The sequence below is a fragment of the Panulirus ornatus genome, chromosome 5, assembly GCF_036320965.1.
Source record: "Panulirus ornatus isolate Po-2019 chromosome 5, ASM3632096v1, whole genome shotgun sequence".
NCBI lineage: Eukaryota > Metazoa > Arthropoda > Malacostraca > Decapoda > Palinuridae > Panulirus > Panulirus ornatus.
The window spans coordinates 47,850,378-47,866,732 of NC_092228.1; the positions used below are offsets into that span (position 1 = coordinate 47,850,378).

Below are 16,355 nucleotides of genomic sequence, written 5' to 3' on the forward strand. Positions count from 1 at the left end.
GATACCTATAGAAGAGGGAAAGTGAACCAGTATTGTGGCATGGGGCAGTCAGATCAAGTTTTGATGTTAGTCTGTAAGCCTTGATAAGTTGGACCTTTTTGACTTTTACTCTTCCAAGTAAGGATATAAAGCTAGAACCACCCATGTGTTAGAGCATTACTCCATACAAGGATGCATCAATCCTTTGTATAAATGGAGCAACTATTTGGAAGGAAAGAAATTTCAACATTTTAGCAGGGCTTCCAGTTTCTTAGAGGCTGACTTGGCTATCTCCATAATGTAGGTTTTCCAGATTACAGTGGATGTTACAGTAATACCAAGTATATTCAATGAGTAATGAGGTGGAATTAAAGGACTGTTGAAGATGAGAGGAAAGTTGTGAGGATTTTCAAAAGAGAGATGGGCAGAAACTGGGTCTTGGAGGCATTAAACTTAACCACATTTCATGTGCCCCACTGAGATATCTTGCTCAAGTCTGAGTATATTTGTGGGAGAAAGAAAATCGTTGATAAAAAGGGGAAAAGGTGCATGAGATAGGACAGAACCTTGAGGGACACCAGTGTTGATGGAGAAAAGTGGAGAGGCTGATCCATCAACTGCCACAGAGATAGATTGGTGAGATAGGAAGCTTTATATGAGGGAGCAAAGAGAGGGAAGGAAGCCAAAAGAGAGAAGCTTAGAGATGAGACCCCATTGCTACACTCTATCAAAAGCTTTGCATATATGTCAAGGGCAACTACATAGGATTCCTCAAAATCTCACAGGGATGATGACCAACATTAGTAAAATAGAACGGAATATCACCAAGGGATCTTGCCTTATGCAAACCATACTGGTGATTATATAAGACTGTGAGATTCAAGATGTCTGAGGATATGAGAGTTAAGGAGGGAATCAAAGACTTTGGAAATGGTAGATTTAAGATGTCTGAGGATATGAGAGTTAAGGAGGGAATCAAAGACTTTGGAATGGTAGATATCAAAGGATAGAGGGGTTACATCAATCACTTTCTTAGGGATGGGATATACCAATGCATGCTTCTAAGAATAAGGAAAAGTTCTGGTTTTTAAACAAGCATTTTAGATGGTTAAGCACAGGTGCAAATCAATGGCAAACTCTTTCAGTACAAGGACATGGATGCCATCAGGACTACAAGCATTGCTTGTGTCTAGAGAGAGAAGTGCTCATTGAACAGTTTGAAAAACCTACATAATATCCATCCAGAAACAGGTGCCCTCCCATCCTCACTCCCACTGATACAGTCATTGTAATAAATTGTAATAAAACCGTAGATAACTCTCTTGCTACAGGTCCTGACATCATGTCAGACTTTCACATATAATGCAGTGGTCCTCATGCAGTTCAAGCACTTACAGATACCCTTCAACCATTTTACGAAAATATCTTTAACACTTTGGGTAGGGGAGAAAGAATTCTAACTTTATTCCCTGAATGTCATAGGAGGTGACTAATAGGAATAGGAGTGAAGAGCTGAAACCCTCTTATCCCCCTTCTTGTATCTATCTATCTATCTATCTATCTATCTATCTATCTATCTATCTATATCTTGAGATGCCTGTTCCCCTGTGGATCTTCCTCAAGAGGGTTGCCACAGCAGTAGAGTCTCCATAACTAGTGAACTCCAGTGCTGCTTCTTAGCCTTTAGTGCCTCATCTTTAATAGGCCACTGGCAGAGGGCAGCTCTAGTGCAGTGTTTGCAGAGGCTCTTACCTAATGTTCCTACTGACTACTTCTACCTAATAATCCTGCTTGTTGTTCTTACCCCCTACTTCTACTTAATGTTTCTACCTAATACTCCTGCTTAAATGTTAGTACATACTACTACTATCTTTTACTCCTACCATTTTGCCAAAAGGTAGGGCTAGCTGATAGTGTTCTCACAGGAAAATCTAGTTATGAAGAATGAGCTGTTTTAGTTAAGGATTATCAAGTATTATCTGTGACAAGGAGATATTGTATGTTTGTGAACAGAATGCCAGTAGTCCACATGTGAGTGAGGCAGAAAGAAAAGGCAGCTACCTGGATCTGAGGAGTCCAGCTTAACAACCACTGAAGTGCTTGTTGGAGCACATCTAAGCTTTTATGACCATAACATGTTAAGGTTTGATGTAGATATCAAGACCGACTCACTAAAAACCATCACTGTTACTCCTAACTTTAATAGTGCAGATTTTAATGGGTTGTTCGACACACTAAAGAGTCCCACCTTAGTTAGTTCATGTCCAGAGAAATTATGGGCCAGATTTAAGCTTCAGTTTATGCACCATCAAGACACATTCATTCCCATGGAAGAAAGAAATCCAGCAACAAGCCTAAATGTAACTCCTAAGATATTGCAGGAGCTGTATGGTACAGAAATAGACTCTGTAAGCTTAAGAAATCAGACAGTGACCCAAATATTGCAATTCAATATAACACAGTCAGAAGACAATTGAAAGTCCTTATCAAATAAGCCAAGAGAAAATATGAAGTGAATATTACAAGACATAATAATAGAAATCTAAAAGATTTTCTAGGTAAAGTGTGTGAAAGAAGAAAGTTAAGAGTAAATGTGAATAAGAGCAAGGTTATTAGGCACAGTAGGGTTGAGGGTCAAGTCAATTGGGAGGTAAGTTTGAATGGAGAAAAACTGGAGGAAGTAAAGTGTTTTAGATATCTGGGAGTGGATCTGGCAGCGGATGGAACCATGGAAGCGGAAGTGAATCATAGGGTGGGGGAGGGGGCAAAAATCCTGGGAGCCTTGAAGAATGTTTGGAAGTCGAGAACATTATCTCGGAAAGCAAAAATGGGTATGTTTGAAGGAATAGTGGTTCCAACAATGTTGTATGGTTGCGAGGTGTGGGCTATGGATAGAGTTGTGCGCAGGAGGGTGGATGTGCTGGAAATGAGATGTTTGAGGACAATATGTGGTGTGAGGTGGTTTGATCGAGTAAGTAATGTAAGGGTAAAAGAGATGTGTGGAAATAGAAAGAGCATGGTTGAGAGAGCAGAAGATGGTGTTTTGAAATGGTTTGGTCACATGGAGAGAATGAGTGAGGAAAGATTGACCAAGAGGATAAATGTTTCAGAGGTGGAGGGAACGAGGAGAAGTGGGAGACCAAATTGGAGGTGGAAAGATGGAGTGAAAAAGATTTTGAGTGATCGGGGCCTGAACATGCAGGAGGGTGAAAGGCGGGCAAGGAATAGAGTGAATTGGATCGATGTGGTATACCGGGGTCGACGTGCTGTCAATGGATTGAATCAGGGCATGTGAAGCGTCTGGGGTAAACCATGGAAAGTTGTGTGGGGCCTGGATGTGGAAAGGGAGCTGTGGTTTCGGGCATTATTACATGACAGCTAGAGACTGAGTGTGAACGAATGGGGCCTTTGTTGTCTTTTCCTAGTGCTACCTCGCACACATGAGGGGGGAGGGGGATGGTATTCCATGTGTGGCGAGGTGGCGATGGGAATAAATAAAGGCAGACAGTATGAATTATGTACATATGTATATATGCATATGTCCGTGTGTGTATATATATGTGTACATTGAGATGTATAGGTATGTATATTTGCGTGTGTGGACGTGTATGTATATACATGTGTATGGGGGTGGGTTGGGCCATTTCTTTCGTCTGTTTCCTTGCACTACCTCGCAAACGTGGGAGACAGCGACAAAGCAAAATAAATAGATATAGATATCAATAATAAGAAACACATAAAGAGTGGAATAGGACCCTTAGTAAACAATGAAGGGGAACCAGTTGTGGACCATAAAATTGTAGTAGCAACCCTGAACAAGTTTTTTAGTTTTGTTTTCACGTTAGAAACAGTGACAAATTTTGCGACAGTGATGAATGGCACTCACATGATACTAGAATGTACATGCACAGTAGAGAATTATTAACATTGATAGGTAAGTTGAAGACTACTAAAAGCCCTGGTCCTGATCATTTCTATCCATGAGTGATTAAAAATGTCAGACACGAAATTGCCTGGCCATTAACTCATATTATTTATTTATTATACTTTGTCGCTGTCTCCCGCATTAGTGAGGTAGCGCAAGTAAACATACGAAAGAATGGCCCAACCCACCCACATACACATGTATATACATACATGTTCACACACGCGCATATACATACCTATACATTTCAACATATACATATATGTACATACACAGATATATTCATATATAGACATGTACATAAATCTTACTTGCTGCCTTTATTCATTCCCAGAGCCACCCTGCCACGCATGAAATGACAACCACCCTCCCCTCCTCACACACGCGAGGTAGCACTAGGAAAAGACAACAAAGGCCACATTCGTTAGCACTCAGTCTTTACCTGTCATGTATAATGCACAGCTCCCTTTCCACATTCAGGCCCCACAAAACTTTCCATGCTTTACCCCAGATCCTTCACATACCCTGGTTCAATCCATAGACAGCATGTTGACCCTGGTATACCACATCATTCCAATTCACTCTATTCCTTGCATGCCTTTCACCCTCCTGTATGTTCAGGCCCCAATCGCTCAAAATCTTTTTCACTCCATCCTTCCACCTCCAATTTGGTCTCCCATTTCCAATCATTCCCTCCACCTCTGACACATATATCCTCTTTGTCAATCTTTCATCACTCATTCTCTCCATGTGACCAAACCATTTCAAAACACCCTCTTCTGCTCTCTCAACCACACTCTTTTTATTACAACAAATCTTCCTTACTCTTTCATTACTTACTCAATCAAACCACCTCACACCACATAATGTCCTCAAACATCTCATTTCCAACACATCCACACTCCTCCGCACAACTCTATCTATAGCCCATGCCTTGCAATCATATAACATAGTTGGAACCACTATTCCTTCAAACTTACCCATTTTTGCTTTCCGAGATAATGTTCTCACCATCCACACATTTCTCAACGCTTCCAGAACTTTCACTTCCTACCCCACCCTGTGACTCACTTCCGCTTCCACAGTTCCATCCGCTGCCAAATCCACTCCCAGATGTATAGGTATGTATATGTGCTCTGTGTGGGCGTGTATGTATATACATGTGTATATGGGTGGGTTAGGCCATTCTTTCGTCTGTTTCCTTGCGCTACCTCGCTAACGGGTGAGACAGCGACAAGGTAGCGCAAGGAAACAGACAAAAGAATGGCCCAACCCACCCACATACACATGTATATACATACACATCCACACACGCAAATATACATACATATACAACTCAATGTAAACATATATATATACACACACAGACATATACATATATACACATATACATAATTCATACTGTCTGCCTTTAATCATTCCCATTGCCACCTTGCCACACATGGAATAACAACCCCCTCCCTGCTCATGTGAGCGAGGTAGCGATAGGAAAAGACAACAAAGGCCCCATTCGTTCACGCTCAGTCTCTAGCTGTCATGTAATAATGCACCGAAACCACAGCTCCCTTTCCACATCCAGGCTCCACAGAACTTTCCATGGTTTACCCCAGATGCTTCACATGCCCTGGTTCAGTCCATTGACAGCACGTCGACCCCGGTATACCACATCGTTCCAATTCACTCTATTCCTTGCACGCCTTTCACCCTCCTGCATGTTCAGGCCTCGATCACTCAAAATCTTTTTCACTCCATCTTTCCACCTCCAATTTGGTCTCCCACTTCTCATTCCCTCCACCTCTGACACATGTATCCTCTTGGTCAATCTTTCCTCACTCATTCTCGCCATGTGACCAAACCATTTCAAAACACCCTCTTCTGCCCTCTCAACCACACTCTTTTCATTACCTCACATCCCTCTTACCCTGTTATTGCTTACTAGATGAAACCACCTCATACCACATATTGTCCTCAAACATCTCATATCCAGCACATCCACCCTCCTTTGCACAACTCTATCCATAGCCCATGCCTCGCAACCACATAACATTGTTGGAACCACTATGCCTTCAAACATACCCATTTTTGCTTTCCGAGATAATGTTCTCGACTTTCACACATTCTTCAATGCTCCAAGAACTTTTCTCCCCTCCCCCACCCTATGATTCACTTTCACTTCCATGGTTCCATCTGCTGCCAAATCCACTCCCAGATATCTAAAACACTTTACTTCCTCCAGTTTTTCTCCATTCAAACTTACCTCCCAGTTGACTTGTCCCTCAACCCTACTGTACCTAATAACCCTGATCTTATTCACATTAACTCTCAGCTTTCTTCTTTCACACACTTTCAGTCACCAGCTTCTGCAGTTTCTCACACGAATCAGACACCAGCGCTGTATCATCAGCAAACAACAACTGACTCACTTCTCAAGCTCTCTCATCCACAACAGACTGCATACTTACCCCCTTTTCCAAAACTCTTGCATTCACCTCCCTAACAACCCCATCCATAAACAAATAAAACAACCATGGAGACATCACACACCCCTGCCGCAAACCTACATTCACTGAGAACCAATCACTTTCCTCTCTTCCTACATGTACACATGCCTTACATCCTAAATAAAAACTTTTCACTGCTTCTAACAACTTGCCTCCCACATCATATATTCTTAATACCCTCCACAGAGCATCTCTATCAACTCTTATCATATGCCTTCTTCAGATCCATAAATGCTACATACAAATCCATATGCTTTTCTAAGTATTTCTCACATACATTCTTCAAAGAAAACGCCTGATCTGCACATCCTGTACCACTTCTGAAACCACACTGCTCTTCCCCAATCTGATGCTCTGTATATGCCTTCACCCTCTCAATGAATACCCTCCCATATAATTTCCCAGGAATACTCAACAAACATATACCTCTGTAATTTGAGCACTAACTCTTATCCCCTTTGCCTTTGTACAATGGCACTATGCAAGCATTCCGCCAATCCTCAGGCACCTCACCATGAATCATACATACATTAAATAACCTTACCAACCAGTCAACAATACAGTCACCCCCTTTTTTAATAAATACCACTGCAATACTCTCCAAACCTGCTACCTTGCCGGCTTTCATCTTCCGTAAAGCTTGTACTACCTCTTCTTTATTTACCAAATCATTTTCCCTAACCCTCACACTTTGCACACCACCTCGACCAAAACACCCTATATCTGCCACTCTATCATCAAACACATTCAACAAACCTTCAAAATTACTCACTCCATCTCCTTCTCACATCACCACTACTTGTTATCACCTCCCCATTAGCCCCCTTCACTGAAGTTCCCATTTGCTCCCTTGTCTTACGCACTTTATTTACCTCCTTCCAAAATATCTTTTTATTCTTTCTAAAATTTAATGATGCTCTCTCACCCCAATTCTCATTTGCCCTCTTTTTCACCTCTTGCACCTTTCTCTTGACCTCCTGCCTCTTTCTTTTATACATCTCCCAATCATTTGCATTTTTTCCTGCAAAAATCGCCCAAATGCCTCTCTCTTCTCTTTCACTAATAATCTTACTTCTTCATCCCACCACTCACTACCTTTTCTAATCAACCCACCTCCCACGCTTCTCATGCCACAAGCATCTTTTGCGCAAGCCATCACTGCTTCCCTAAATACATCCCATTCCTCCCCCACTCCCCTTACCTCCTTTGTTCTCACCTTTTTCCATTCTGAACTCAGTCTCTCCTGGTACTTCCTCACACAAGTCTCCTTCCCAAGCTCTTACTCTCACCACTCTCTTCACCCCAACATTCTCTCTTCTTTTCTGAAAACCCCCACAAATCTTCACCTTAGCCTCCACAAGATAATGATCAGACATCCCTCCAGTTGCACCTCTCAGCACATTAACATCCAAAAGTCTCTCTTTCGCGCGTCTATCAATTAACACGTAATCCAATAACGCTCTCTGGCCATCTCTCCTACTTACATACATATACTTATGTATATCTCGCTTTTTAAACCAGGTAATCCCAATCACCAGTCCTTTTTCAGCACATAAATCTACAAGCTCTTCACCATTTCCATTTACAACACTGAACACTCCATGTATACCAATTATTCCCTCAACTGACACATTACTCACCTTTGCATTCAAATCACCCATCACTGTAACCCGGTCTTGTGCATCAAAACCACTAACACACTCATTCAGCTGCTACCAAAACACTTGCCTCTCATGATCTTTCTTCTCATGCCCAGGTGCATATGCACCAATAATCACTCATCTCTCTCCATCCACTTTCAGTTTTACCCATATCAATCTAGAATTTACTTTCTTACACTCTATCACATACTCCAACAACTCCTGATTCAGGAGTAGCGCTACTCCTTCCCTTGCTCTTGTCCTCTCACTAACCCCTGACTTTACTCCCCAGACATTCCCAAACCACTCTTCCCCTTTACCCTTGAGCTTCGTTTCACTCAGAGCCAAAACATCCAGGTTCCATTCCTCAAACATACTACCTATCTCTCCTTTTTTCTCATCTTGGTTACATCCACACACATTTAGACACCCCAATCTGAGCCTTCGAGGAGGATGAGCACTCCTAGCGTGACTCCTTCTTCTGTTTCCCCTTTTAGAAAGTTAAAATACAAGGAGTGGAGGGTTTCTGGCCCCCTGCTCCCATCCCCTTTAGTCACCTTCTACGACACATGAGGAATGCGTGGCAAGTATTCTTTCTCCCCTATCCCCAGGGATATATATATATATATATATATATATATATATATATATATATATATATATATATATCTCGCTTTTTAAACCAGGTATTCCCAATCATCAGTCCTTTTTTAGCACATAAATCTACAAGCTCTTCACCATTTCCATTTACAACACTGAACACCCCATGTATACCAATTATTCCCTCAACTGCCACATTACTCACCTTTGCATTCAAATCACCCATCACTATAACCCAGTCTCGTGCATCAAAACCACTAACACACTCATTCAGCTGCTCCCAAAACACTTGCCTCTCTTGATCTTTCTTCTCATGCCCAGGTGCATATGCACCAATAATCACCCACCTCTCTCCATCAACTTTCAGTTTTACCCATATTAATCGAGAATTTACTTTCTTACACTCTATCACATACTCCCACAACTCCTGTTTCAGGAGTATTGCTACTCCTTCCCTTGCTCTTGTCCTCTCACTAACCCCTGACTTTACTCCCCAGACATTCCCAAACCACTCTTCCCCTTTACCCTTGAGCTTCGTTTCACTCGGAGCCAAAACATCCAGGTTCCTTTCCTCAAACATACTACCTATCTCTCCTTTTTTCACATCTTGGTTACATCCACACACATTTAGGCACCCCACTCTGAGCCTTCGAGGAGGATGAGCACTCCCCACGTGACTCCTTCTTCTGTTTCCCATTTTAGAAAGTTAATACAAGGAGGGGAGGATTTCTGGCCCCCCGCTCCCGTCCCCTCTATTCGCTTTCTACGACAAGCGAGGAATACGTGGCAAGTATTCTTTCACCCCTATCCCCAGGGATAATATACATATATATATATACATATACACATACACACACATACACATACATACGCACATATACACACACACACACATACATATATATACATATGAAAAAATGTAAGAAACAGTTTAGAAAACTGAAACTTCTAGCTTGAAATGAATGAAAAAAATGAATGTCACACAATGGTTCAACCTCTGGCTATGGAAAAAAGGAAATGTATAATTTATTTACACAAACGTCAATAGCAGTTCTCATCAATTTAACCACTGTATCAATAAGCTTCAATGTCTAAGCTACATTTTTCTCCAATTTCACTATTTTCCTTCACATTTTCAATTGTGTCTGAAGGTTCTACTTCAAGAGTGATTGTTTTTCCAGTAAGGGTCTTCACATCTTGGTTACATCCACACACATTTAGGCACCCCACTCTGAGCCTTCGAGGAGGATGCTTCTATTATCAACTAAGTTCTGTTCTTACTTTGGAGTATTTTTCCATCTCCTCTGCTTGACCGATGAAACATGCCGTGGCACAGGACACAACTTTCTTTACGAGGACGTTTCTCCGACCATAAGGCCACTATCCGGAACACATCGACGCAGACACGATCACTGACACACGGCATCGAACACCAGGCTATACATAAGTATACTTATGTAAGTAGGAGAGATGGCCAGAAAGCGTTATTGGATTACGTGTTAATTGACAGGCGTGCGAAAGAGAGACTTTTGGATGTTAATGTGCTGAGAGGTGCAACTGGAGGGATGTCTGATCATTATCTTGTGGAGGCTAAGGTGAAGATTTGTATGGGTCTTCAGAAAAAAAGAGTGAATGTTGGGGTGAAGAGGGTGGTGAGAGTAAGTGAGCTTGGGAAGGAGACCTGTGTGAGGAAGTACCAGGAGAGACTGAGTACAGAATGGAAAAAGGTGAGAACAATGGAAGTAAGGGCAGTGGGGGAGGAATGGGATGTATTTAGGGAATCAGTGATGGATTGCGCAAAAGATGCTTGTGGCATGAGAAGAGTGGGAGGTGGGTTGATTAGAAAGGGTAGTGAGTGGTGGGATGAAGAAGTAAGAGTATTAGTGAAAGAGAAGAGAGAGGCATTTGGACGATTTTTGCAGGGAAAAAATGCAATTGAGTGGGAGATGTATAAAAGAAAGAGACAGGAGGTCAAGAGAAAGGTGCAAGAGGTGAAAAAAAGGGCAAATGAGAGTTGGGGTGAGAGAGTATCATTAAATTTTAGGGAGAATAAAAAGATGTTGTGGAAGGAGGTAAATAAAGTGCGTAAGACAAGGGAGCAAATGGGAACTTCAGTGAAGGGCGCAAATGGGGAGGTGATAACAAGTAGTGGTGATGTGAGAAGGAGATGGAGTGAGTATTTTGAAGGTTTATTGAATGTGTTTGATGATAGAGTGGCAGATATAGGGTGTCTTGGTCGAGGTGGTGTGCAAAGTGAGAGGGTTAGGGAAAATGATTTGGTAAACAGAGAAGAGGTAGTGAAAGCTTTGCTGAAGATGAAAGCCGGCAAGGCAGCAGGTTTGGATGGTATTGCAGTGGAATTTATTAAAAAAGGGGGTGACTGTATTGTTGACTGGTTGGTAAGGTTATTTAATGTATGTATGACTCATGGTGAGGTGCCTGAGGATTGGCGGAATGCGTGCATAGTGCCATTGTACAAAGGCAAAGGGGATAAGAGTGAGTGCTCAAATTACAGAGGTATAAGTTTGTTGAGTATTCCTGGTAAATTATATGGGAGGGTATTGATTGAGAGGGTGAAGGCATGTACAGAGCATCAGATTGGGGAAGAGCAGTGTGGTTTCAGAAGTGGTAGAGGATGTGTGGATCAGGTGTTTGCTTTGAAGAATGTATGTGAGAAATACTTAGAAAAGCAAATGGATTTGTATGTAGCATTTATGGATCTGGAGAAGGCATATGATAGAGTTGATAGAGATGCTCTGTGGAAGGTATTAAGAATATATGGTGTGGGAGGAAAGTTGTTAGAAGCAGTGAAAAGTTTTTATTGAGGATGTAAGGCATGTGTACGTGTAGGAAGAGAGGAAAGTGATTGGTTCTCAGTGAATGTAGGTTTGCGGCAGGGGTGTATGATGTCTCCATGGTTGTTTAATTTGTTTATGGATGGGGTTATTAGGGAGGTAAATGCAAGAGTTTTGGAAAGAGGGGCAAGTATGAAGTCTGTTGGGGATGAGAGAGCTTGGGAAGTGAGTCAGTTGTTGTTCGCTGATGATACAGCGCTGGTGGCTGATTCATGTGAGAAACTGCAGAAGCTGGTGACTGAGTTTGGTAAAGTGTGTGGAAGAAGAAAGTTAAGAGTAAATGTGAATAAGAGCAAGGTTATTAGGTACAGTAGGGTTGAGGGTCAAATCAATTGGGAGGTGAGTTTGAATGGAGAAAAACTGGAGGAAGTGAAGTGTTTTAGATATCTGGGAGTGGATCTGGCAGCGGATGGAACCATGGAAGCGGAAGTGGATGTATATACATGTGTATGGGGGGGGTTGGGCCATTTCTTTCGTCTGTTTCCTTGCGCTACCTCGCAAACGCGGGAGACAGCGACAAAGTATAATAAATAAATAAAAAAAATATATATATATATATATATATATATATATATATATATATATATATATATATATATATATATATCTAAAACACTTCACTTCCTCCAGTTTTTCTCCATTCAAACTCACCTCCCAATTGACTTGACCCTCAACCCTACTGTACCTAATAACCTTGCTCTTATTCACATTTACTCTTAACTTTCTTCTTCCACACACTTTACCAAACTCAGTCACCAGCTTCTGCAGTTTCTCACATGAATCAGCCACCAGCGCTGTATCATCAGCGAACAACAACTGACTCACTTCCCAAGCTCTCTCATCCCCAAGAGACTTCATACTTGCCCCTCTTTCCAAAACTCTTGCTTTACCTCCCTAACAACCCCATCCATAAACAAATTAAACAAACATGGAGACATCACACACCCCTGCCGCAAACCTATATTCGCTGAGAACCAATCACTTTCCTCTCTTCCTACACGTACACATGCCTTACATCCTCGATAAAAACTTTTCACTGCTTTTAACAACTTGCCTCCCACACCATATATTCTTAATACCTTCCACAGAGCATCTCTATCAACTCTATCATATGCCTTCTCCAGATCCATAAATGCTACATACAAATCCATATATATATATATATATATATATATATATATTTTTGTGTTTGATGATAGAGTGGCAGATATAGGGTGTTTTGGTCGAGGTGGTGTGCAAAGTGAGAGGGTTAGGGAAAATGATTTGGTAAACAGAGAAGAGGTAGTAAAAGCTTTGCGGAAGATGAAAGCCGGCAAGGCAGCAGGTTTGGATGGTATTGCAGTGGAATTTATTGAAAAAGGGGGTGACTGTGTTATTGACTGGTTGGTAAGGTTATTTAATGTATGTATGTATGACTCATGGTGAGGTGCCTGAGGATTGGCAGAATGCGTGCATAGTGCCATTGTACAAAGGGAAAGGGGATAAGAGTGAGTGCTCAAATTACAGAGGTATAAGTTTGTTGAGTATTCCTGGTAAATTATATGGGAGGGTATTGATTGAGAGGATGAAGGCATGTACAGAGCATCAGATTGGGGAAGAGCAGTGTGGTTTCAGAAGTGGTAGAGGATGTGTGGATCAGTTGTTTGCTTTGAAGAATGTATGTGAGAAATACTTAGAAAAGCAAATGGATTTGTATGTAGCATTTATGGATCTGGAGAAGGCATATGATAGAGTTAATAGAGATGCTCTGTGGAAGGTATTAAGAATATATGGTGTGGGAGGCAAGTTGTTAGAAGCAGTGAAAAGTTTTATCGAGGATGTAAGGCATGTGTACGTGTAGGAAGAGAGGAAAGTGATTGGTTCTCAGTGAATGTTGGTTTGCGGCAGGGGTGTGTGATGTCTCCATGGTTGTTTAATTTATTTATGGATGGGGTTGTTAGGGAGGTGAATGCAAGAGTTTTGGAAAGAGGGGCAAGCATGAAGTCTGTTGTGGATGAGAGAGCTTGGGAAGTGAGTCAGTTGTTGTTCGCTGATGATACAGCGCTGGTGGCTGATTCATGTGAGAAACTGCAGAAGCTGGTGACTGAGTTTGGTAAAGTGTGTGAAAGAAGAAAGTTAAGAGTAAATGTGAATAAGAGCAAGGTTATTAGGTACAGTAGGGTTGAGGGTCAAGTCAATTGGGAGGTAAGTTTGAATGGAGAAAAACTGGAGGAAGTAAAGTGTTTTAGATATCTGGGAGTGGATCTGGCAGTGGATGGAACCATGGAAGCGGAAGTGGATCATAGGGTGGGGGAGGGGGCGAAAATCCTGGGAGCCTTGAAGAATGTGTGGAAGTCAAGAACATTATCTCGGAAAGCAAAAATGGGTATGTTTGAAGGAATAGTGGTTCCAACAATGTGTTATGGTTGCAAGCGTGGGCTATGGATAGAGCTGTGCGCAGGAGGAAGGATGTGCTGGAAATGAGATCTTTGAGGACAATATGTGGTGTGAGGTGGTTTGATCGAGTGAGTAACGTAAGGGTAAGAGAGATGTGTGGAAATAAAAAGAGCGTGGTTGAGAGAGCAGAAGAGGGTGTTTTGAAATGGTTTGGGCACATGTAGAGAATGAGTGAGGAAAGATTGACCAAGAGGATATATGTGTCAGAGGTGGAGGGAATGAGGAGTAGTGGGAGACCAAATTGGAGGTGGAAAGATGGAGTGAAAAAGATTTTGTGTGATCGAGGCCTGAACATGCAGGAGGGTGAAAGGAGGGCAAGGAATAGAGTGAATTGCTTCGATGTGGTATACCGGGGTTGACATGCTGTCAGTGGGTTGAATCAGGGCATGTGAAGCGTCTGGGGTAAACCATGGAAAGCTGTGTAGGTATGTATATTTGCGTGTGTGGACGTATGTATATACATGTGTATGGGGGTGGGTTGGGCCATTTCTTTCGACTGTTTCCTTGCGCTACCTCGCAAACGTGGGAGACAGCGACAAAGCAAAAAAAAAAAATAATTTTTTATTTTTTATTTTGCTTTGTCACTGTCTCCCGCGTTTGCGAGGTAGCGCAAGGAAGCAAACGAAAGAAATGGCCCAACCCACCCCCATACACATGTATATACATACACGTCCACACACAGAAATATACATACCTATACATCTCAATGTACACATATATATATACACACAGACACATACATATATACCCATGCACACAATTCACACTGTTTGCCTTTATTCATTCCCATCGCCACCTCGCCACACATGGAATACCATCCCCCTCCCCCCTCATGTGTGCGAGGTAGCGCTAGGAAAAGACAACAAAGGCCCCATTCGTTCACACTCAGTCTCTAGCTGTCATGCAATAATGCCCGAAACCACAGCTCCCTTTCCACATCCAGGCCCCACACAACTTTCCATGGTTTACCCCAGACGCTTCACATGTCCTGATTCAATCCACTGAGAGGATGTCAACCCCAGTATACCACATCGATCCAATTCACTCTATTCCTTGCCCACCTTTCACCCTCCTGCATGTTCAGGCCCCGATCACTCAAAATCTTTTTAACTCCATCTTTCCACCTCCAATTTGGTCTCCTACTTCTCCTCGTTCCCTCCACCTCCGACACATATATCCTCTTGGTCAATCTTTCCTCACTCATTCTCTCCATGTGCCCAAACCATTTCAAAACACCCTCTTCTGCTCTCTCAACCATGCTCTTTTTCTTTCCACACATCTCTCTTACCCTTATATTACTTACTCGATCAAACCACCTCACTCCACACATTGTCCTCAAACTTCTCATTTCCTGCACATCCACCCTCCTGCGCACAACTCTATCCATAGCCCACGCCTCGCAACCATACAACATTGTTGGAACCACTATTCCTTCAAACATACGCATTTTTGCTTTCCGAGATAATGTTCTCGACTTCCACACATTCTTCAAGGCTCCCAGGATTTTCGTCCCCTCACCCACCCTATGATTCACTTCCGCTTCCATGGTCCCATCCGCTGCCAGATCCACCCCCAGATATCTAAAACACTTTACTTCCTCCAGTTTTTCTCCATTCAAACTTACCTCCCAATTAACTTGACCCACAACCCTACTGTATCTAATAACCTTGCTCTTATTCGCATTTACTCTTAACTTTCTTCTTTCACACACTTTACCAAACTCATTCACCAGCTTATGCAGTTTCTCACATGAATCAGCCACCAGCGCTGTATCCTCAGCAAACAACAACTGACTCACTTCCCAAGCTCTCTCATCCACAACAGACTTCATACATGCCCCTCTTTCCAAAACTCTTGCATTCACCTCCCTAACAACCCCATCCATAAACAAATTAAACAACCATGGAGACATCACACACCCCTGCCGTAAACCTACATTCAATGAGAACCAATCACTTTCCTCTCTTCCTACACGTACACATGCCTTACATCCTCGATAAAAACTTTTCACTGCTTCTAACAACTTGCCTCCCACACCATATATTCTTAATACCTTCCACAGAGCATCTCTATCAACTCTATCATATGCCTTCTCCAGATCCATAAATGCTACATACAAATCCATTTGCTTTTCTAAGTATTTCTCACATACATTCTTCAAAGCAAACACCTGATCCACACATCCTCTACCACTTCTGAAACCACACTGCTCTTCCCCAATCTGATGCTCTGTCCATACCTTCACCCTCTCAATCTATACCCTCCCATATGATTTACCAGGAATACTCAACAAACTTATACCTCTGTAACTTGAGCACTCACTCTTATCCTCTTTGCCTTTGTACAATGGCACTATGCATGCATTCCACCAATCCTCAGGCACCTCACCATGAGTCATACATACATTAAATAACCTTAC

At 42.1% G+C, this 16,355-nt stretch overlaps 1 protein-coding gene across 1 annotated transcript in view; it reads left to right on the top strand.

Annotated features, from left to right (window-relative positions):
- Window positions 1-16,355, top strand: part of Mms19 (MMS19 nucleotide excision repair protein) — a 561,976-nt gene that overhangs the window by 420,053 nt on the left and 125,568 nt on the right.